Below are 24,787 nucleotides of genomic sequence, written 5' to 3'. Positions count from 1 at the left end.
AGTTACTGAGTGCTCAGTACGTGCCAGGTGTCGTCCTGAGGACCTTACGTGCATGAGCCACTGACTGGTCGTACAACCCTGCAATCTGTTTGATACTGTCATCCCCACTTACAGACCAGGAGAATGCAGCACAGGTAGGTAGTCACTTACCTGTGGTAGCAGAGTGAGGAGCCTCCATGGAAGAAAGAAATTCGAATATGAAGCTCAGGGCATCTTCGGTGGGCGCTCTCCCACTTCCTGCCCAGGGTCACGGTTGGTTTGGTCTCTGGTACTAAAAAAGCAAAGAGAAAATTTAACATCCTTTGAGGAAGTAAAATAACAATGTACACCCCCCCCCCAATGTCACACACGGCTGAGGCTGGGCTGCAGGGCAGGGCTCAGCCATGGGAGTCAGTACCGAGTATGGCAGGTGTCCCAAGCCTCAAAATGCCGGGTATCACAGACAGAGGTTTGGGAAACACGAGAAATTCATTCATGAAAATCCTCTTGTTCTTTTGGTTTGTCAGTACTTCGCTTTTTAAAATTTCTTCTAAATCAAGGTATTGTTTTCTTTAGGGCAGGATCGGTGAGGACCCCGTGGCTGTGTGGGACCTCAAGGCTTCCTGTTGGTGAACCACTGGGCCTGCCTGTGTCCTCCTCCTGCCTCTGCCCCTGGAGCGGGCAGGCGGCCCCAGAGCGGCTGCTGGGTGCAGAGACTGGGAAGTCCAGTTCCGTTTTACAAGAATGTTCAGTGCACTTAACTGTCCACTGTCCCGGCCACGCTGTGGGTGAGACAGCGGCTCTCGGGGCGGGCAAGGGGTGTGCACCGTGTCTGGCTTTGGCAGCAGAGTCTCCGCGTCCAGGCGGACTGAGGGGAGGAGGCGGCTCCAGCAGAGCTGAGGGCGCTGCCGTGGAAGGCGCGTGGCGCAAGGTCAGCTGGGATGTGAGGGGGTGGCCCAGCTAGGACAGACACTTTCTCTTTTTATACATAGGCTTCATTTGTTTAGAGCAGTTTTAGGCTCGCAGCAAACTTGATCAGAATGTACAGTGTTCCCATAAGCCCCCTGCCCTCAGGATGGGCGCTTTTTTGCCGTGAATTTTAAGCTGGAACCGAGGCTGTAATTGCTAACGTAAATGGCCGCAAGGGACGCCGCTGGAAATGGCAAGTGCTGGCGAATTGTGTTCCCTGTGACATATTTTCAATCCAAGGCACAGCACGGACTCTGATTCCTGTCGAATCTGGCATTCTTTTCATCCTTATAGGGCATCACAGGACGAGTTTGTATTTCCGTGGGCCTTGGATGGGGACATTGGCTCAGTGGGTCAGTTGTGTCCACTCTGGACACCTGGCCCAGCTGGCTGAGCTGCTGTGGCTGGAACTGGCATTGAGCTTCGCCAGCTGATGGAGTGGATGGGCTGGAATCGAGTACAGGAAAAATGTTCCCACACACTCTGAACACACACTTAGCTCTGCTCTGGGACTCCAGCGGATTTCAAAGCAAATACCAGTGACCTCAGAAATGCTGGAATTGTGGTGACTGAGCACGTCCAGCCACTCTGAACAGTAGCTTGGCCCCTCGCTTTGCTGACTTGGATTCGCCTGCATTTTTGACTTCAGGGACAAGTTTTGTGACCTCTTCCTCCACCTTGGCTTTCTGTCCCTCTCCTCTGGCTGTGGGGTACTGTCCCCTGTGTGCTCCCCACCCCCTCCCAGACTTTCCGGGTGCTGCCGCTTTACCCCAATCCCAGGCTGGTGCCTCTGCTCCTGGACCCAGCTTCCAGAACTGAAGGGAAAGTGTTTCTTGGCTGGAGGGAGGCTGGACACCTAGAGGTCCATGGGGATGCTGGTGATAACAACAGCCAGCTTCACCTGGACTCAGGCTCTGTGTCCCCCGGCCTTCGAAGCTATGAATTTGCATCAACTCATCAAAGCCATTATTACCTATATTTTGCAGATGCTGCAAGGGAAGACGGGAGAGATGGGCCACTTGCCTGAAGCCACGCCACTGGTTCACAGCCACGCAGGCTTGGAGCTCTTGGAGCTCTTGGAGCTCAGATCTTTCTGATCCAGTCCAGGGTCTGCTTTCCACTCTCCAGCCTTTAGGGTTTCAGGTGGGAGCCCCAGGCTGGTCTGCTCTAGCAGAGCAGAGAGGGCTCCACTGGGGAGGGCAGAGCCCCTTGGAGAAAGGGGAGGGTCCTGGTCTCAGAGAAACTGCTCGATGCACTGAGGAGTCTCCTGCTGGGAGGGCAGGTGGAGAGTACAGACAGGTGTCACTTTCCAGCTGAGCTCCTGTGGGCAGGGAGAGGGTCCCCTTCCGAGGCCCACGTGGAATGGGCAGTGCTCGGAGCAAGTCCCGTCCCTGCTGGTCCTCCGTTTCCCACCCGTGCGTAGGAGAGTTGAATGCATGGCTGGGGCCCTTCCAGCTGGAATGTCCTTGGATTTTAGGAACTATGTCTGATTATATCAATTCTCCACACTTTGACATTTTAATGCTAGAAGGAATACATGTTCATCATAAAAAAATGGGGAAATCCAATTATGTGAAAAGATAAAGAATTCAAACCAGCCCTCATCCTATGTGACCCTGTATTGTATCCCATGCATTATATTATCTCACTGCATTCTGTGTCCTGTGTCCTGCCCTCTCACTTGACCACATTCCTTGAACATCTTTCAGTGCTGATTTTTTAAGTGAAACAGGCCATTTAGGCAGACTGGAGATGAAAGGAAATGGGTCAGGTACATGCAGATTGATTTAATTAAATTAGTTGAAATATACTTTGACTGTTAGACCCCGGGATGTAAGGGACGATGAGACATGTTTCCCTCCTTCACGGAGTTAAGGGAGATGAAAGACACACAAAAAAATGACATGGCCCAGCACACGAGACCAGCACTCCGCTGTAGCTGCAAACCAACCTGGGTGAGGGTCCAGGGGAGAGGTGGCCTTCGTGGGGTGGAGGAGCTTTTCCTGCCTTCCTTGGTAACCACGCGCACTTTCTGCTGTGGGTGACAACCAGGCAGAAAAGTCGAGAGCCCCTGGCCTTAGAATTGATGCAGTGAAAGCCAGGTGATGCTCTGTCCTTTCAGCTGTGTGATGTTGGGCAAATCAACAAGCTCTCTGGGCTCTGGGATCCTTCTCTGCCAAATGTGGATAATTGTAGCTACATCACTGGGCTGTTGTGAGTTTAAACAAAATAAGGCGTGCAGGGCATCTAAACACAGCACTTGATGTGTTCTAAATGCTCAATAAATGGTAAGTATTATTACTATTTGAACTTGGTAGAATAGCTATTTATATCTACACCTGTAGTAAAATGGGAAGAAAATATGAGCTTTTAAAAAATTAGGAATAAAAATATTCCTAAGTAATTTTCACTGTCTTCCAGAATATGTTTCTAATAAGTCCAAGTAACTCTTAAGAATTTTTGGGGGGTGGGGGGTACAGAGAAAAATACCTTCTTGGTATCTACTAGTTAGTTGGAAAGTCTGTTGTGATTTTCAAGCAATGGCCTTGTCTTATACAGGAATGTCTAATGTTTCTCTGAATAATACTGCACTGATATTACTCCAAAATAATACTGTATTGCAACATTCCTCTGAAATAATATTGCACTTAATAAGTAGAACATCCCAGTTGAAGATCTTATTTAACTTACGTGCATCACTGTGTTACCTCCTGACTCAACAGGCAATCTGATTCCTTGGTGCCTCTGCGGAAGGAACAACATTCAAATAAGCTCTATTTGGGAAGAGGGTACATATTATTCAGAACTACGTTGAAAAGAAACTCTCATTTGGCTTTGGAATTAGGCATATAATTTCCAACGGATAACAAAAAAATTACGATGTGGCATGTGTTTCAATGACTTTTCTTAGTGGCCGTCCAATGAAATGCTCTTTTAAAACATGTATGTGCACACACACACACACACACACACACACACACGCTGCGCGGCATGATTCTAATTTCTCTCGCCACCTGTAAGTTACGGCCACAGTAAATTAGTACATAGGAGACTTGTCTTGTTCAGCTCCTGCAGTAACTACTTCTGTTTCTTGAAAGGCCTTTCTTTTTTTCCGGCTTCCTTATCTGAAAAGGTTTAACGTGTCTTCATGCAAGTGGTTGTCATGCTTTAGAAAAATCACAAGCAGCAAAAAGTCAGAATTGTCAGTTCAGAAGACACTGCTTGTTCCACTGGGTCCGACTGAGCAAGCCCTGCTGGCAAACGATCTTTAGAAAAAAGCAGAGGACGGGAACTGTGGCCGAATGAAGATAAAAAGGGCTGCCGGCTTTATTCCCACTGAAGGCTGGCCCCGGGAACCTGCGGGAGGGAAGACGTCCATCAGATAGGTCATCTGTTGTGTAATGAAGAATAGAAGGCAGATTCAGCGGAGGGGCAGGGCAGGCTCGCCCTCGCAGGGGCAGGGCGCCGCAGAGGCAGGAGCGCAGAGCCCTCGTGAACTGCCCACTTTAATTTCCTGCCGACGCTCTGCTGTTAGGTGCGTCTGCGAGGGGAGGGACGCCATCCACGAGGTTACAGGTGGAGGCTATGGTAGATGAAAATCTACTTTGTGTTTCTCCGTAATCTAATTCACTAGGAATTCATTTCTGCCCATGCAGTGTGTCTTATTAAAAATGATTAACATGTCAAAAATTTCCTAGTCTTGTGATATTTAAGCTATTGTTCTAACAACTCATTCTGTGTGTGTGTGTTGTGCGGTTTTATGAGGAAGAGGCAAAATGATGGTTTTATGTGGTAGGTTTTGGAATTTCTGCCTCATATTGCCCTGCTCGTAAAATGTGTGGCGTTCTGCTAAAAGAAAAACGCTCTAAAGATGCATTGACTGTGAAAGTTGATTTATAAATATCCAGTTCAAAATCCTGGTGGCGTCATGATGGCTTGTAGTTTCTGCAAGAAGTTTCGTTTTGGCATCTTCGCTGTGCCGAGAGCAGGCTGCTGGCTGGCTGGGGCCTGGGCCACCTCTGACACCGGCATGAGCTGAGGGAGGGGGAACAGGAATCTGGGAGGAGTTTGGCACTTCCTTTGCAGCGGAACAAAAGCCCTGCTCTTCCAGCCGGTATGAAGGTTACGGGAGACACCGGCGGCCTTTAGGCAAACACACTAAATGCCCCTGATATAGTCTGCATGTTTGTCCCCTTCAAATCTCATGTTGAAATCTGATCCCCAGTGTTGGAGGTGGGGCCTGGTGGGGAGCTTTTGGGTCGTGGGGGCATGGTGGGCTTGGTGCCCTTCTGTTGAAAAGAGCCTGGCACCCCTCCCCTCTCTCTCCCCCACTTTCTCTCTCTCTCTCTCTCACCATGTGACACGCAGCCTCCTCTTCCCCTCCACCATGACTGGAAGCTCCCCGAGCCCTCACCAGAAGCAGACACAAGTGCCATATTTCTTGTATAGTCTGCAGAACCATGAGCCAAATAAACCTCTTTTCCTTATAAATTAGCCAGCCCCAGGTATTCCTTTACAGCAATGCGAGTGAACTGATATCTTCCCCGTGAGGCTGTGACCCCCAGGGGATGCCACCCCCTCTGGAGCCTGCTGGAATTCATGATGACTGTGTGCTTACTGAGAGAAAGCAGGAGTCCTGCCTGCTCTCTGTACTGACCAGCTGGGGTGTAAACCACCCTATCATCGTGGCCAGGCGTTCATGTTCCCGTGCCAGTCAGAGCGTGCAGACGGCACCTGGACGCTGGCTTTGCTGTCCATCGGCAGCCTGGGCCCCGACGTGGCCCGGTGCCTTGCACGCACGCGTGCATCATTCATCAAGCCCGCCCTCCTTCACAAACAATCTAATGGAGTATGATTCTTTCCTTTCTGCCTCCCGACATGCAGGACTGGCCACGGGACCCAGCAGTAAATATCTATCTTAAACAAATTGCTGTCAGCGCTAAGCCACCAGGGACATTTAAGAGGGAATTAGGAATTAAGAATTTGTGGTGATGGGTAATAAAAGATGGATTGGTTTATTTTGTGGTTCTACAAATGTGTGCATTAAAATAGGTGGAAAAGGCTTTAAAATAAGAAAACAATTATGCCTCTGAATAGATCATACCCAATTATCCAGCAATTAATTTGTTAGTTACTTTGTTAAAATGGGGTGTGTGTGTACATATATGTAAAATACTCTGTATAGGTTATTGTACATTGTGTATTATTTATATACATGTGTGTATTATACGCACACACACACATCTCCACACAGTGTCTGTATTACAATGGAGAAGTTCAAACAGACTCTGACTGTATATTCCTGTGGCCATCGTTGGGTTGGGCAGCGGCCGTGCTATGCAAAAGTGGCACATTAAATGCGAGCTTGTTAAATATGCAGAGTGGTAGCTTTGGTTTGAATAATTTAAAATTCAAATTGAAAAAGTCTGTATGCCCACATTTTAGGCTTTAATCTTTTTGGCAATCTAAAAGAAAAAAAGTTAACTGAGGCTAAATGGCTTGGTTATCCAGCTGTAGTGTTTTACATGCCGTCGATACCCTGAAATAAGAAGATTATGATGTTTAAAATCAGGCTTACAGATGTATTTTCTACTTTTTAAGCCAGAAAACCCTCTAAATTGTTAGGCCTAAATTCTTTAATCTCCCTGCTTAAGCCAAAAGGTGAGCTCAGGAAAAAAAATCCACTGTTTTCAACCATCAAGAGGAGCTTTGCCACGGTTTGGGAAGAGATTGCTGGGTCCGCTGTTCAAAACTCAAGAGTCGTGGACGTCGGTGGCAGAGAGCTGGCCTGTCCAGAATGCATTTCCGGAATGAACCTGGGACCCTGGGCAGACACAGCCGTGAGTCTGGTTTATGTCAGAGGAAGTTCATGAGGCTTCAAAACCGCTTGTCCACTTTTACCCGTGTGGTTAAAATTGGGACTCGTGTGGCAACACCTTGGCCTCAGGGCTCTTCCCCTCTGGGCATGGTCTCTGGGCCCCTCCAGGCAACAGCCTGTGACCCTGAGTGCTTCTGGGCGCTGGTCCACCCCCTCCGTCCCTGCTGCCGGCCTGAACCCCGCACCCAGGGCTGACAAACCTATCCAAGGCTACGCAGCACAGCAGTTCTCCCTGTTACTTTACGTGCAGCGTAACCAAAAGCCTTTGACGTTTTGATCAGGTGGGTTAAAGAAATGTGGGTATTTTGTCCCCGAGGAAGGGCCGAGTAGGAAAATATCGCTGGGGCTGCACAAAGCCCTTGGCGTCCTTCCAGCTTTGCTTAGGTCTGCCCTGGGGCCGGGAGCCGGGGCCGGGGGTGACCAGCGGACTGGGAAAGGGGTGTGAGGGGAAGTCTGGGGGCTGCTGCTCCTCAGGAGGCCAGGGTGGCCTCACCCTCCCACAGGGCAGCTCCCTCCCTGGCTGGAGAGTAGCGTGTGCCCATCCCGAGGTGCAGCCAGGAGGGTGGGCGCCTCCACGGGGCCTGGCCTGGGGCTCCCGGTCTCTGCAGAAGGAGTTTCAGGTTCGTGTCTGTGTGGTGCGCCAGCAGTGCACACTGCCCGCGCCTCGGGGACCTCAGTCCCCGAGAGGGAAGGGTGGCCTCCCCACATCTCCTCACTGGCACTCCGGACAGTGCGGGGGCACTCTGTTCCTGGTCTGTCTTCCAAGGACCCCAGGCCAGCAGGCCAGGAGGCTGGGGTGGGGTCGGGACATTTTAACGGAAGCACGTACTGTCATGCCCCATTGAAACGCACTCCCGGTGGTGACGGTGCCAGCTTTCCCGGGAAACAGGAACAGAGTCCGGTGTCAGGGTCTCCGGCCCAGATCTCAAGGGCGCGGCCTCCGGCGAGGATCTGCTGGTGACGCGGCCGAAATACGAGCACTTTTCCTTCTCACTTTCGACATTTCGACATTTCACAGATGTAAAAAGGGGCTGCCTCAACCGGCTCTCTCCCCGCGTGGAGCTGCGTCTCCTGGGCAGCCCTCGCCCACCCGCCCCAGCCCCTGCTCTCCTGGTGCTCACACCCAACCCTGCCTGCTGATCACACGGCCCTGCTTCCCCCTCCCTCCGAGGCCGCAGGTCCCTCTCCCTTCCTGTCCAGACAAACGCCCCCCACAGCGCGGTCCACGCTCTGCCTGTGCCCCGCCCCACAGGTCCCTTCCACAGTGCCCCCCACCCCCTTAGTTCCTGCCCGGGCCCTTCCCAGGCCGCCAGTGGCCTCCTTGCTGCTAAAATCACGGCTTCCACGGGCAGCATCCTGTGCTGTGGCCCCTCCAGAAGTCTCGCAGCCGCCGTGCGAGGTGGGGTTTATCCCCCTGAGGAAACTGAGGCCCAGGGCAGTCCAGTTGACATGCCCAACTTTGCACGGGGAGCCAGAGGTACAGCTGACGTTCAAATGCAGGTGTGACTGACCCCTCGGCCTTGGTCTTGGCCAGGACTCTGTCACCAGCCTCGTCCCTTAGAGCTCACCGTCAAGGCTGCTCCTGGAAGGACAGGGCCGTTCGTCCTTAGTGTCGGTGGATCCGGTGCCCAGGTTAGCAGCCGGGTGCGGTGCTAGGGGCTGGAAGTAGGAAGCTGAAGCTTGTTGCAGATTTTCAGGGACTCACGCGGGGAGAGGGGACAGCATGCCTGCCTGGGAACCAGCTTCTAAGAGGCCGGGGGTGCATGCAGTCCTTGGGCGTCCCAGGAGAGTCGCTGACGCCGGCCGTGGTTCAAGGTTCCAGGTAGCACTGGCCACCCCTCTGCCCCCTGCCCTGCCCGGCTGTTGCCTTGTGTCCACCCAGTGGAAATGGATCCCATTTTAACAGCACAAATACCTGCTTTTATTATTTTTAAGTGTCTTTCTTTCTTTCTACTGCCTGGGAAGGCTAATACTATTTTAATCTGTGTCATGAAATAATAATATTAATACATTTATATGTTAATAATGGTATAGATTTTGTAAGTAATATTATAGATAATACGATTTCCTGGCTGGAGTAAGGGGGATGGCTGGGGGCTGGGGAAAGCTGACTTTCCAGTCACTCACTGTGGGAATGGGGTCTACAAAGGGTGGGGGTGGGGAAGGGAGCCTGAGGGCAAGTTTGTCTGGGCTCAGGGGTAGGTAAGAAGCCACCCACAGGGTGGAGATGAAGGAAGCTGGGACACCAGAAGCCCTTTCTGGCTGGGGCCGTCCTGCTGCCAGCTCTGTGGTGACAGTGACCCTACTGTTCCTCGGCAGGTTCCTGGGCAGGTCACTAACAAGGCCCCATCTCTGTCCCCACCACTGCATGGTCAAGTGCAGCTTGGCGGACAGGGGGCTTCTGAGGCCCATCTCTGTGGCCTGGTTCTCCTGATTCCACCTGCCCAGGGCACCAGCCTGGGGTGTTTCTCCAGTGCCCAGAGCTGCAGAGTGGAGCCCCCACCCCCGCCTTTGGAAGGCGTCGAGGATTCGTCTGCAGCGACTGGCATCGGCAGTCTCCGGCCTTGCGGACCCCATGGCCTGGCCCTCGAGCACCTCTCAGAGGATGCCCAAACCTTTGGTTCAGCTCCCTGCACCCCGTTAAGCCCGGGTGACGGGCACATCTGCACTCAGCATGCCTTTCTGCAGACCACTGGGCCATTAGCAGAGACGAGATGAGTCCCAGATGTTAGAGGAACATGGCAGCACTTCATGGACCACCACTGGGACAAATAAACACGGGGACGTGTGCAAGTTGACTGGATACCAGAAGTTTGGCAAGTTGGCTCCATCATGAAAGGAGAGGCTGGTGACATTTGGGCGGGGGCGGCAATGGGGAGGGGAGTGTGCTTTTATCCTAAGTATGGAGAGGAGGATGGCTGACTTCTTGAAGGAAGGAGGTTGGAAATATTTCAATTGCCTGAAGGGGAATGACTTACTCTCATCCTCGAATCCCTTCTCATGATATGAATGACAGCTCCATCCTCTGAAATGCGAGGCTGGTATATCCCTGGCCTTGCAGTGTGGAGTAGGAGCAAAAGGCTGGCTCCAGAGTTGGAAGTGACCTTGGACCAAGTACTTAACACGCCTAAGCTTCAGTCTCCCCGTCTCTACAAGGGGATAAGAGGTGCTCCATTGTCAGAGGACTCTGAGAATCCCCGAAGGTGACCCACGTTAAGCCGTTAGCACAGGTTCAATGCAGGGAAGTTGTTATTACTCTTGTCAACTTTAGTCCCACTTGCTCAGATAGTCACCTGTGGCCACTCATGCTTTAAACTCAGAGCTCGGTGGTCTGAGAGCAGGATTTTGGCTCAAACATGAGCATTTTCAACAAAAGACTGAAATACAAGTGCTGGTTTTTGTTATGTGTTTCTAATGTTTTTTACTTGAATATAGCCTAATAGAAAATGTTACTGCCTTTTGTGTTGTACCAGATCATTAATAGCTTTGAGGAGATAATGGAAAAATGGTAATAAATTATATACACTTAGGACTCTGAGAAAGGAAGAAATGTTTTCGCAACATTTAATCAAATATTTGCACTATAAATTGATTCAAAATAACGCTTGTAATTGCATGGTCTATCAATACCATAATTCATTGCCTATTGAAAAGTTTCAAAATTTGGATTATGTGAGGATTCACCTGCTTAAGATGTTCCCAAAGACAAAGGTGAAGGTTAAGAAGAGATAGTCTTTCTCTAATGGTTATGTTAAGGGTTTAATTAATGTAAAGTAGCCCAGGCCAGTAATTGTGACAGTGACCACACCAAGATGTCCATGGAGTGTGCTATACTTTGGGTAAAGGACCACAGAATTCCATTTCGTATTTTCTGAATGAAAATGAACATTACATTTTTGGTGATTCCGCCCCCCCTCCCCAAATGGTATCCAGTTCCTTTTGGCCATGCAAGTCTGAAGATGTTATCTATGTTCACACAGCAACATTTAGATTAAGGTTTTATTAAAAGCAAATCTCTCAAAATTGCAACCTACAATAATAATGGTACCTATGTCAGTTTCTTTTATAGATCTACTCTCCATGACTCTGGGTAAATAAATCGCGGAAGGGTGTTTAGCTTGATGCTTTATTTGTAGAATGGAAAAGGGAAGCTAACATCTTGAAAAACCTTTGTTTATTCCATTTTAAGTCTCATTCATTTATTTGTTCAAAATTTGTGAATTTAATATTCAAGAAGAACTAGCAACCAACAGCTGAAGCTCAGGAAAGGGAATGATTTATTGATTTTTTTCCCACATATCCATTCATTTCTTCAACAACCTTTCTTTGATGTATGAGATGTGCCCCTTGTCCTCGTAGGGCTGACAGCCGATGGGAGGCACAGACACTTAAAGAGACACTTTCCACGGCTGGGAGTAACCCAGGGCCACACCAGGTGAAGGGTAACACAGCACCGGGAGTGACTAACGCTGCAGAGTGGGGAGGAGTCAGGAAGGTGAGGAGAAACCAAGAGACTCAGATTTGGGAGACAGCTTTGTGGTGACGAGAGATAAAACTGCGTATGAGATCATCTTTGAGCCCGAAGGTTAAGAAATAAGTTCTTTAAAGCCTCAACGGCCGTCATCGAATTCTTTAGGCCTGAAAGAATGGAAATATTTAAGAAGATTCTGTCTCTCTCATTGGATGGTAATATTTTTCTCTGTAGAAAAACGTGGCGGCTGGTCCTAGCAGGGCCCTTCTGACACTATTACTCAGTGGTACTTAAATAAACACATTAGCTAGCTCCCAAAGCAACACCCCCAAGAGAGTGTGGAAATCCATGGAGTTTTTAGTGATGACATGAGGTGTCCATCTAGTATTTGGGTGACACAGATGTTCACCTTCTTTCTCCCAATCCCCTCCTTCTTCTCTCTCCCCCTTCCTGCACATGCGTACATATTTTTTTCTTTTTTATAGTTTACTACTTTTCCTATTTGAAAGTATGTGCTCATTATAGAAAAATTTAAAATTATGGAAAAGTAGAGAGAAGAAAAAAAATTATAGTTCCCCTCTCCCATGTACTCATACTGTTAATGTTGTGGTGTTATTTTTTTCCAAATCTTTTCCCAAATAATTTTCCTTTTACCCACCTATGATCAGATGCTATGTATATGCAGTTTTATTTTCTACTATTTTATTTATTTAATATCATAAATATTTTAAGGGACTCTTTACAAGCATTCTATGATGTGGTATAAGGTATACATAATATACTTAACACCTCCTTTCCCATGATCTTAATGGATACAAATTGTTTTCAGTGTTTTGCTAATATAAACACCACCACAATGGACATCTTTTGTGGAAAACTTTCATGTTTAAGGATATTCTTCGAAAGTGAAGCACAGAGTGGAATTGCCGAGTCAGAGCGCAGAACTGTTTCCAAGACTTTCGGTGCAGATTGCCAGACACATCTCCACGGTTCTTCCCCGCCAGGAATGCGTGTGCCTGCTTCACGGAAGCCTGTGAACAGTGGGTGCTATTATTAAAATCCAATCAACCCACTAACCAACAAATAAACCTTTACAGATTTGACAGATGCACTTATTGGAATTTAATCCCCATGAAGACAGAGATATCTGTCTTTTCGGTTTGTTTTTTCATTGATGTGCCCCATCACCTGCAGTTATCAGAGAGTCGGTGCCCAGCAAATACTGGTGGGATCCAGAGCACCCTTTTGTGCAGGTGAGGAAGCGACACACCTGGACACGGACCAAGGCTGCCCCTCACAAGGCCTTGCTGAGACATTTCAGTTAAGGCTTTACTGGGAAAATTCAAGTGCAAACTCAAATGCAACCATTTCTGGAACAGATTCTTTCTTTCTATTCCTTTCTATTCCTTTCTTTCTATTTCTATTCTTTCTTTCTATTATTTCTATTTCTTCATCTTGTTAACGGGTTCAGCAGAGATGTTTTCCTGGTAGATCCACGGGCCCAGGAGACATTATTAGAATCTTGTTGCCTACAGAGGGAGAAGCAGAGCCCTGACAACCGGGGTTTCAGATGAAACTGTGGGTTTCAGATGCTTTCATGCCCGGGTGGAAGAGGAAGGCAGGGCGCCCCCTCGTCAGCCTGGTCAGCCCTGCCCGGGCTTCCGTGTGGGCTCAGTTGCCAACACAAACACTCGTTCTGGGGAGCCTCACATGCTGGTGGCTTGCTCTTCTGTCCCTGGTCCCTCTGGCCAGCTCCCACTGTTCCTTCTAGGCTCAGCTCAACAGTCCCCATTTTATGGTAAAACGTCTCTGCCTCCTTTGATAGTGTCGTGCACCATTCGAGCACAAAGACACCTCCACTGTGGTCCGTATCTTGTTGGATTATTATTGCCCGATTGCAGGTCTCATGTCCTCTTGCACACAAGATCTGTGGACCCTGACTCCCTTCATTGTATTTGCATTTGGTCAACTGCACTAACGTAATTCTTATGCCCCCTGAGGTTTGAGAACCCTTTCCTCTTTTGGGGCTTGGAAAGCCACCTGGAGTCTCTGCGGGGGAGCTGTCTCTCAGGAATGACAACAGATTGCAGAGAGCGGCTGCAGCAATCTCCGGGCTCGTGTGCACAGCCGTGGAGCCATGATCTGAGCAGCTCTGCTCACGATCACCCGTAGGGAAAGGCAGAACTCAGGCAGAACTTTTTTTTTTTTGTACTTACATAGACTGTAAAAGTTTTTTCTACAACAAAATGAAAATAAAGGGTAAGTTATAAATGCCACCTCTTAATAGGACAGCAGTTAAATTGGAGTTGTACATCATTGACCACTATGAGAAACTACTTTCATAATTGTTTTAATTTTCTCTCTTGGTGTTATGAAGACCTTTATTACACACAGTTCTATATTAGCACCTTTATTTGTAATGAAGTAAAGGTTGGAAGAAAATTGAGGTTAAAACATGGCCCAGCTTGTGATGGCAACGAGTAAAGTCTGAGCTAAAAGAATTAATACAACCTTCCTGCCCTAAAAAGGAAGCATTGCTCCACTCTCCTTTCCTTGTGTTTGAGCCCCTCATCTTCCTCACACATGTTTCTTGAACACGAGTTTATGCATGGCGCTATCTTATACATACAGAAAAATATAATTAAAATTTTGATCGATTGTATGTTTCCATTTTCAGGACAAGTATTTGCTCATGAAAACCTCCCTCTAGTTATTTTTTTTCTCCCGGTTATGATAAGGAAGTTTTGCTCCATACTAAAAAACAGAAGAATGTCCTTTGAAAAAAACTACATTCTCAAAGATTTTTTTTAGCAGTCAAAATCAGCAGATGATTCTATTGCACAGATTTTAAAAAACACCTTTATTTCCTTCATTTTCAATACAAAATTTTTATTTTTCATTGCATTTTTCTTTGAAATTCATTTGTAATGGGAAGTAGTGATGCATACAATGTGCATGTGTGTTTGTGTGTGTGTGTGTGTGTGTGCGTGGCCGTGGGGGACCTGGTTGTCATCTTCAAAGCAAGTGTCTTTTTTGGAATAAAAGTCAGGGGAGACATTATGAAGGACACATTTCCCTACTAACCAGGCATTAGGCTGTGGCAATCACTTACAGGCTATTTTGTCACCACTTTAGAGAACTTGTTTTTATGTTACCTTGAATCTTTGAGTACCTGACCACAGAGCAGCAAAAAGCCCTGCTCTGGCGTGTGGGAAGGTTTCAGAGAAACGACCTCTGCATCCCCCAAATGGAGTGAATGAATATTGGAACCACTGAGAAACTAAGACACTCGAGATCATTATTGGAGGTCAGGAGGTTTCCTGCTGAAAATCTCCCATTTAAACCCAGGGGAACTGCACTCAAAGCATTTTGATCAGCAGGCTCTGGAGTCAGGGCTGTGCTTTGACTGCTGGCATAAGGCTTCTGACCTGTGAAATTCCAGAGCCAACGTTTGAACTGAGGCTTTAAGGAGACGAATGACACTGCATGTGCTGGTGGGGGTGAATTTGCAAAAAGTCATTTGCGTATTCTTAAGAGCATTGTAGAAGGGGCTTCCTGCTCTTACAAACCGTGTTAGGTTCCAAAGTGGTTGGTGTCATTAGCCTTCCTCCTGGCAAGCGAGTTAGAGAGGAGGCTCTGTTGTTTTTGCTAAATACCCAAGTAGCAGCCAAACCGAAGTCGGGGGATGACTCGAATGATACTGTTTATGACTAAAAAGACAAGATGTGACCTCAAAGTCTTGGACTGTAAATGGGTTCTAGTCCAATCCAAAGGAGGGGTCTGAATATGGCTTTGAGCAGAGGGGACCCCTTTGGGGCAAAGGCCTCCCAAGGAGGCAGCTTTCAAAAGGGAAAACACTTATTTAGGTGTTTAAGCTTTAGTAAGTGTTTTAAAAAATGAAAATCTCATGACTTTGGAGCCATGCTTCATATATTTCTTCCCTTCCCAGTGGGCAGCTACGTTTATAGCATAAATAATCACCAAGCGTGACTCAGTGTACTTTTTCTGCTTATGAATCAACAGGATTGCAGCTTTGTTAGACTCCAGATCAGAAATCGGATCAATTGCTTCCTTTTTTCCTGTTGATCTGGCGGGATGCAGAGGCTGGGTCCTACCCCTTGTAAGCCATGGCTCAGCCCGGGCAGAGCCTGCACCCCTGCGCACTTGGGTCTCACCCCTCCTGTCCCTGCCCTCGCAGTTAGCGCCTGAGGACAATTCCTGCCCTGGTTGTGAAGAAAGACCGTTTCCAAATCGAGGAGGTGGGATTTTGGCTTGTAGGTGATGAGGCCACTGTCACCAAACCGTTTCCTCGGGCGGCCTCAGCAAGGGTGCTGCTGTGGTGACACATGTTTTAGGAACAAGGTCGGTTCGGCGCTGTCTGTGAACGCATGTGAACCGTTGCCACAGAGGCTGTCCCCTCGGCTCCATTTCGGGCTGCCCGAGGCCAATTTGGGGTTGCTAAATGGCATTTACCTTTATTTCACTCGATCCTTTAATCCAAAGCAGTTTCACAAATCAGATGGCCTGCTTGGATGTGTGTGGCATGAAAAGCAGGAGGCCCTCCGTTTTGGTTTTTTTATTTTGCCTTATAAATTACCTAGGCGTGGCAGATACTTGCAATCTTTTCACTATTCCGGGAGAATCGTCTTGGCCAAAGATGGCACAGAGTGGTGGGCACTCGACTTGACCTTTGATGGCTCGGTGCTTGTGGGGCCGTAAACCAACACTGACATTAGGGTCTGTGACCACAGCGCCGCCGTCCCGACTCTCTTACTTGCTGGCCATTCAACGGGACAAGGAAAGGCAGAGCGCACACTGTGCGCTGAGCCGCCCAGACGACCCCGTAGATTTGATTTGAACCAGTCGCCGGGGGAGCAGGACGTTGGGAAGCCTTGGTTGGTGCATTCCGTGATGGGATTAGGAGGAACGGACCATGGTAGAAAAAGTGCCAGGTCTGCGTACAGGATGGGTGGCTTGGCCCCTGGGGTTTTCCCTCCCACCTGCTCTGGCCCTGGCTGTGCGCCGCCTCCTGCTGCAAATGGCCACGTCCCTGGCTTCCAGGAGTCACCTTTTTGTCCTCAACAGTTTGGACCACAAAATTACACCATTGTGTGGGCATTTGTCTGTTTACTATAACGAAGACAACTGGCTTTGTAATTGTCTATTAAATGGTCTATTAAATAGTGTCATAGCTAGAGGGACCTCAGCAAAAACAATTCAGCTTTTCAATGCTTCACAAACTCCCTCTTCTCACACTGTTTTGTAGCACTTTTTGGGAAGATAGCTTAAAGCATTTTTTTCTTCTTTCAAAAAAATTCTTTTAACCTGAAGCTATTCTGACTTTCTCCCCCTGGGATTCAGATATCTGTTTCCCCACGTTCCTCTTGCCTTCCCACCGGCGGTGTCCTGGGCACCTTCTCCCGCTCCTGTCTACACCACAGCTTTTCCTCCCGGCTCTCGTCCTGCTCTCGGGGGCAGGATGGCCCCCACGGCTCCTGTGCTCCCAGCCTTGGGCTCGCTTCCTGGCCTCTTCATCCCGCCCTCCCTCATCTTTCCCGTTTGCCTCTTTGCACCGTGAACTCCACCCGGTGCACTTCGGTGGTTGTTCTCCAGGCGTTTGTTTCACCGGCTTGATTTTTGCTCTACCACACTCACCGCCGTCCCACGCTCTCAGCTGCAAACAGGAGCCTTACTTAGAGGCCTATTTTACATTTATTGAATCCCTAAATATTAGCGCTAGAAGGGATCCCAGAAAGATGCTCCTCTGGTCGTTCCCCAGAAGGGGCGTGTGGTCCACTGGTGCACACGATGTGCTTTTAGGTGATATGAAGATTTTCATTAAAAATTAATAATTAGAAACTTGTTTTATTGTTTCATATCTTCATGACTTTATACCTGAGGATAAAATAGAGAAGATGTGGCTAAAATAGATCTTTTATTTTTTTTAAAAAAAGATGAGCACATTTTGGGGGAAATATTTGGTAAATAACATTAAATGGATTCACCAGCAACGGTGAAGGTGGCCGAGGGATGGCCGAGTGGGCAGAGCATCCAGCGACACCGCCCAGCCCCTCATTCCACAGCGAGGGGGAGCGAGTCTGGGAGGGAATGGGCTCGCTTACAAGGCACTCAACGCCGAGGCTCGCTGAGAGATGAGGGCCGTTGAGTCGTGGAACCCCAGGGGCCACTGTGCAAGTTGGTGTCTGCAGGTGAGGAGATGCCTGGAGCTGCACAGTGTGTGGCCACTAGAGGACCCCTGGGTATCCTGGTGGGCTCAAGGTCTGCTGGGTAAGAAGACCCAGACCTCCTGCACGAGCCTGGCATCCTCTCCCCTGGAGGGTGGATGCCGGGAATAGGAGTAGGTTCTGGGTTTCCTGCTCTTCGTTCTGTCACACAAATAGTGGTCCCACACAGTGGAAGCCATTGTTCCATGTTTTCCGCCAGCACCTCCGGTTTCCCTTGCCGTTCAGTGTCCTCTGCTCTCCTACAGGACAGGAGCTCGTGGAGACAAGCACTTGAGTTTGGCTTGTGTTTCTCCCTTCTAACCCTCTCGTCCACTCAGTCAGCCAGGGTGTGACAGACCCTGCCGGGGCATCTAACAGCTAGGCTTCTTTCTTGCTAACAGAGCTCTGACTTCTTGGGGGACAGTTCCAGAGGGTAAACATGATCTGTGGAAGCCATTCCTGGCAATTTTGTTCTTCTTTGTCTGTGATTGGTTTTTAGATTGCCAGGTGGTTCAGTTCTGGCTAATAAGACCTATGAGAGGGGCTTTTGGGAAGTTTTCCTTTGTTAAAAGAGAGAAGGAGAAAGAGGAGGAATTCCTTTCTTCTGGGGACACTGTTGGGTATGGTGTGATATTTGGCACTGCTGCAGCCACTTTGCCACCATGAAGGCCAACTCCCTGAAGAGGAATGAGGATATATTGAAGGAGCTTGGGTCTTCAGACATTGCTGAGTCAGAGCCCTGGGAGTCTCTGGAGATCTTGTTAGATAAGATAATTAATGCTTCTATCACTTGCATCAGTTTTTTTTTTTTTTTTTTTGCTAAAAATTTCCTAAATGATACATATGCCCTTTACTCTCCCGTGACTTAGAAGTAGTTTTTTCTGCCCAAGGGAAATATTGGCTGTAGACCCTGGCATTCTGGCTTTTGCTTCCCAAAACTTGAGCTCCAAAAGAATTTATACTGAGGGGAGTAGTTTCCTAACACAGACTTCCTGACAAAGGTGTCAATTCCTAAGGAGTGCAGGTTTCCATGGTGCACTCAAGAAGGCTGGTCCCTGGTGCTGGGGCTCCCAGCTGCTCCAGGATTTCTTCCCTGAAACCTGCCTACAGGGAACCACTGGGCTCGAGTGATAGGGCCGTCCGTAAAGCCTGTGACTGGCCGGGATTCGAGGTCTTCGCCTGTTTTCTGACAGCCTAGCAGCCCCCTGTGCTCTCATGTGAACTGAAAGAAGGGTAGGAGCTCACAGCAATGGCGAGATGGGTTCTACAGCCTAGTGGGAGGGATACTGGGAGTTGGAATTAATTTGATTTTAGGAAAATCCTGAGTCCGTGGAGCAAGATCTACCCCTGCTGCACCATATTGGGCAGGCTGCCACACTGAACTCTCCCAGAGCACGTGCCAATGAGGGGCACTGGCCAGCGACAACTTGGGGTCTGAGTAGCTGCACCACATTCTGTGATGCTCAAGCGACCTCTGCTTTCCTTCTGACAGAATCGCCACGGGGCTCGCCCAAGGCATGCAGCATTAGGTACCAACTTCCAGTAAGAGCCTCAAGGATGCCTTCACTGGCCTTTGTTTTGTACTATGATACTGTTCATTATGAGCTGCATTTTGAGTGGTGCTAATTCAGCATTTTAAGATGTCGCTCTCTGGTATCCTCCGATGGGCGAGCAGTTGGGATAGAACAGCTATCCCTGTGCTTACTTGATCCTGCGGTGTCTTTCTCGTATATTTGTTATAACTCGCAGTCCAATTTCTTTTTCCCAAATGACAAGTTTGTCAGGTTTTTTTTTTTTTTTGATGAAAACTTCCAGCATTGCAACAGTTTCCCTTCCTTAGCCACATTTTTTAAGAAATAAACATTTTATTTTTGAATAATCTTAGATCTATAAAAAATAATAAAGATTGTACAAAGAGTTCCTGTGTGCCTTTCACCCAATCTTCCCTAATCTTCACATCTTACATAATCATGATGCATTTATCAAAACTGAGAAGTTAACATGGGCCCATTACTATTAACTAAACTACAAACTGTATTTGGATTTCCCCATTTTTTTTTTTTTTTTTTGACAAATGTCCTTTTTCTGTTCCAGGATCCAATCCAGAATACCATATTGCATTTAGGCGAAGTCACATTTAATTTTATTTTTGAGATAGTGGTTCCTCTGTTCTCATCCTGCTTGGTTAGCACATGGTGTTCAGTCACGTATCATGTGTATCTTGTGGCCTCCTAGCCATGAAAATGTCATTCCTGTCATTGTATATAGAAGTCATATCAGATAATGTCTCTTTAATAAAGTTCCCAACTTCTATACAGTATCTGTGATGCTGGCAAAACTTTGACAAAATTTGAAGACATTCCGGGCCATGTGCCAGTTCTTCAGTGTAGCTTCAAAATAAAATTTGGCGAAAAAATATTCCCCAGAGAGCAGCGGGGAAAGGAGTATGTGTAAACCCTCATGAGTTAAAATATTTTTTTTTTGCATGCAAATCTGTCTATTTCCATATTCTTTCTTGTTTATGGGACCAAAGGTTATGAAGGAAATGAATTTGTATTTTTCTTCGCTGTGAAAAGATGAGCATGTGCTGCCTTTGAAATGCTCTTCATAGCTTTTAACGTCCATAGACTTTTTTATACGATTGTCTAAGTAATCCAATCAGGAAATTAATTGCTTGATCTAAGTTTCCCAGTACAAGACGTGGAAGGGATATCAGAATGTAATTCTGTTTGATGCTATCTCGAGATAGACTCACTCTTGAGATTGACTTTTGGGTCCGTAGGCGCCAGCTGTGACATGATGTGCAATTGTTGGAGACTGTGCTGTTTGATACCATGCATTTGCATTTGTGCTGTGTCTACCTGTGGCTTCCTGTAAGTCACAGAACAAAATCACAAAGTGAAAGAGGCCCATGATCAAATATTTTGTCACTGTGACCTCTTCTCTGACCTGGAATATCCTCTTCTCACCGAATTGTCTGCACTTGTGTGTGTACTCTTGTGACTCCGGCATTTTACAGAAACCTCTCTAGGTGACACTTGGTAACAGGCTTCCAGGTCAGTCAAACCCCGACGGATACCAAGAACACAGCTCCAGCCACTATGTTTGAGCATTACTGTGTTATTTTTTAAATACACATGTACATATTCGCCCCCAGCTTTGTGAAATTTTTTCTCAACGTATATTCTAAGACATGGATACAATGTTCGTGCACTGGGTATTGGGCTTCAGGGCGGGTTAGCTTCTACCTTCCTGCTTTTGGAGACCTGGCGCTTCCTTCTTTGAGCTTCCTCTAGCTCCTCATTTGGGCATAACTTCTCCCTCATCAAGGTCCCTGCAGCACCTAGAATCTGACCCGCTCACTTCTCCCATGTCACGCACTGCTCCGCCGTGCTTCCTGTTTTTCTCCAGGCACTGCCCCCCGCCCCCCAGCCCCACGCCGTGGATTGTGAGGCTGTGGCGGAAGCTGATGGGTGTTCTGTGTGTGCCCCTTAGCTCGGGAAGGCAGCAGCCTTTCTGGAGTATCTAGGCTGTGCCAGATGCCGCACATCCCTCGCGGATCTCAGGAATCTGCCCCAGGACTTTGTGAGGAGACTTCTACTATTACCCTCCGTTTGCATGGGGGGAAATAGGCTTCGCATGGACTCAAGTAGCTGCTCTGGGTCACACGGCTCGTCAGTGGGTGGGCACGCTTGTGAGGACTCTAGAGTCAGAGCTTCCTCTCCCAGGACCAGACCTGTGGCCACACAACAAACGTGGCTCAGTGCGCACATGAGAAATATTTTTCCCTCGTCAATCTAATGCTCTTTCTTGAGCAAGGAAAAACTCACTCTTCTAGAGAACATTGTGACTGATCATGCAGTCTCCCAGTCTATTGTTCAACTGCCCCGTGATCTTCGAATGACTTCATTGTATTACCTATTGTCATTCTTACATTCTGAAATTGATTTTGGAAGAGTTAAATCTTCCCTTGAATGGAATAATATTATGTTCCAACATTGCCAAGGTCTTTCCATGCTGCGCAGGCAGGAAGAAACTCTCTGGGTTCTGGGAAGTTCCCGATCATGTTCACAGGCAGGGGACAGACCACCCTTCTGCTCCTCCTCCTGGGTCGTGGCTCCCTCCCTGCAGCAGAGCTGCCGCAGCTGCCTTTGAACGTTTGGGTTGTCCTGAGAGCTGAGTGACTGCATCCAAATCTGCCTGTAGTCTGGGGCAGAACGGTTTTCCCAGCGTTAATGTGGGCGTGTCTGGTGGCAGGGAAAGGAGAAGGAAGAGTGAGCGGCCTGGCGGAGGGTGAAGGTGAAGTGCCCCCCAGGCCTCTGACTCCCATGTGGATCTCTCTGGTGGGCTAGCCTGAGCGCGGGTCCTTCCAGACCCGACTGTTTCCCAACTCTTTTCATTTGGACCAAGTTGTGTCTCAACGGTTGTGCATGGCTGGGTGATCCTCCACGGAACTTGGCCTTTTAGCATCTGGCAGGAAAGTGTCAGATGCCTTTGGGTGCCTGAGCTTGGCGGTGGGGTGGGAGAAGGCAGGGCCCCTGCCTGGGTCTCAGGAAGTCTGGGGAGCAGAGGTGAAGAAAATTGTCTAGATAATCCTACCCCCTAATATGGAGGCCAAATGTGCCTTGATAGTAGAATTACCCAGGTCTTTGAGGACATCTGCATCTCCCTGCCAGGGACTTAGGTTTGACTGGGGGGTTCTGACAGTCGTTTTGGAGCAACCTGGCGGGCTGTTCATCTGTGAACACTGCAGGCAGGGATGACCCTCTGGGGGTTGCCTTTTATTAGCGATTTCTCCTATGTTCTGTTTTCTGTGAAGCAAATTGTTGACTAAGAAGACAATTTATTCCCCCATCCCTTCATCTCATTACCTCAGATCTGTTCATGCCGTGTCAACCAGACTCGGTGCTGGCTTGAAGCGGGATCGTATCACACAGACTGGGCCGGATCATGACCACAGAGGGGTCTCCCAGAGTGTCACCCACTGAGAAAGAAACGCCCGCCCATGCCAAGATTTATGCTTAAAAAGCCCTTCCTATACTTTACCTCGGCCAACTATCCGTCTTTAGTCAGGAATCTCTCTCTGAAAGGAGCGTCCGGCCAAGTGTCACAAGTGTCACTCTTGGTTCAGGGTGGGCCACGTGATTCTGGGCTCTGCTCCGGTGACATGCCTAAGGTGAATATTGGAGTAAAAATCGTGCTTTATGTCTGTCAAATGCTTTGAACTGTTTCAAAGCCTCTCCAGGCCCATTATTTCATTTGATCTTCATAACATCCCCCAGACAGGGAGCCCCGGAGAAGGTAATTGGCCTGCCTGGGGCACAGGTGGGAGCCAGCACCAGAACGGAGGTCTCCCCCGTCTTCCCCCGCACTCACCTCTGGAAGGACCGCGTCACTGCCTTGCCCTTGGGGACTCACTAAGACACTTTCTGGTACCCGCTGCCAGTGCAGCCAGCACTAGTGAGAGCCAGGAAGATGGCGCAATGGGAGCCAGCCCCGTGGTTGTGAGGGGGCTCCAGGGTGAGACCCACGGCGGACTCGTCCTTCCCGGAGGGCCACGCCTGGCTCACCACCTTGGCCACGGCTTCTGCAGAGCGAATTGCAAGGACTCCCTGGGCCGATCCCAGAGCCCAGACTATGCGCAGAAGTCTGTTTCCAGCTGGCACTGCCCGGGCCCTGTCTCCCCGTTCTGCCCCTCCTCTTGACTGGCTGCACCCTCCCTTTTCTGAGCGTGTGCTGATTTTCTTCCTGGAAATGTTACAATCTCCCCATCCCCGTGTTTTCGCTCCGGTGCAGGAGTGTTTGTGGTCAAGGTCTGGGGCCGCTGAGGACGGTGGGAAATGAGCAAGTTTTGAAAGAGCATGGAGGAAGCACTGCTGTTCCCGGCTGCTGGCCGCATCCCAGTGGGAAAAGTTAGAAAGCATGAGTGCAAAAATAAAACAGGAATGCAAATATAGAAAAGGAGGAATTCCCGGGGAGGCATTTGCCTAGTATCACACTAATAAAGTGAGACAAGTAGGACGATGGGTTCCAAGCAGTCAGAAACGAGCTCCCAACAGTCAGAATGATCCCGCCGTGGGAAGGTGGGCCGAATAGCCCCGCCGCCAGCCTCCTTCCTGCGGAAGCAGGGCCCGGGCAGCCACTTCAAGAATAACAGACGGTGTCCTGGAGCAGGGCTGGAAAGAGAAAGCGGCTCCAAGGGCCCACCACGTGGGGGCAGCAGCTCTGAATATTTCAAGCTAGTACACAAGCCGCTCTGTGTAGCTGAGACACCAGCAGACAAAACTTGCATATTAACAAACATCTCAAATTTTAAACAGTTTACAGGGGAGATCTTACTTTAATAATAGTCCAACATTTCCATTTATATTCATATTCAAATTTACCTCTAGAAAATAATCCGTATCGTTAAGACTCGGGTGGCAGTAATTGATAAAGACTAGAAATCACAGCCGGGGTGGAATAACTCGCAGGAAATCACAGTATGTGGCCGATTTTCTGAGTGGATAAAACTGGGCTTACAGTTTACGCTGGGAGTATTTGAGCTAAATTAAGTCATGAAAGAAGATAATACAATGTACCATCATTTTAAAGTAATTTAATCATGAAAACTAAAAATTTGGAAGAAAACAGATATTTTACTTAATAGAAACCATCTGTACCGTACAGTAGGCAAATTGTATAAAAATGAATAAAACTGTCTCTGGAGGAGAGTGGCTCAGGCACAGCGTACGTAATGAAGATGTATATGTGCCTGTTAGCATTTGCGTCGTCTATTACGCGAGGTAAATCGCACCAGAGTATAAGGGAAACAGTTACAAATTCTATTACCATCGTATGACTGATGACAATAGAAATAACGCATATGAGACAGGTCTGTTCCCAAGTCCACATGGCTCTCCACTGCGGACCAGTCCTAATGGCTAAGTCTTTACTGAGCGTGGGTCACCAGGACGGCTTTGTCTCGTTACTATTGCTTTAGTGGCTGCTGCCCGCAGGACCATCTTTTAACTTGTTTAGCTCCAAGTGTGCCATTCGATTCGATCTGGCCCCACCTGGGAGACGGCTAATTTACATACTTCTGGAGTGGCTTGTGCTGGACTCTTGGCTGGAAGGATTCAGGCGGGTGATGTGTAAAAGGTTCCTTTTCTCCTGTTGACCCGCATTGAAATGCATTTATCCGACAGGATACTTTTGTTCTCGGTAAGAGGGGCTGGCTCACTCCTCTCTGTTGGCTGAAGGTCGAGTGGCCACATTTTTCAAAAC

Source organism: Propithecus coquereli, unplaced genomic scaffold (genome assembly GCF_000956105.1).
Source record: "Propithecus coquereli isolate 6110/MARCELLA unplaced genomic scaffold, Pcoq_1.0 Scaffold473, whole genome shotgun sequence".
NCBI lineage: Eukaryota > Metazoa > Chordata > Mammalia > Primates > Indriidae > Propithecus > Propithecus coquereli.
The sequence above is the reverse complement of the archived record's forward strand: the minus strand, read 5'-3'. Positions refer to the sequence as shown.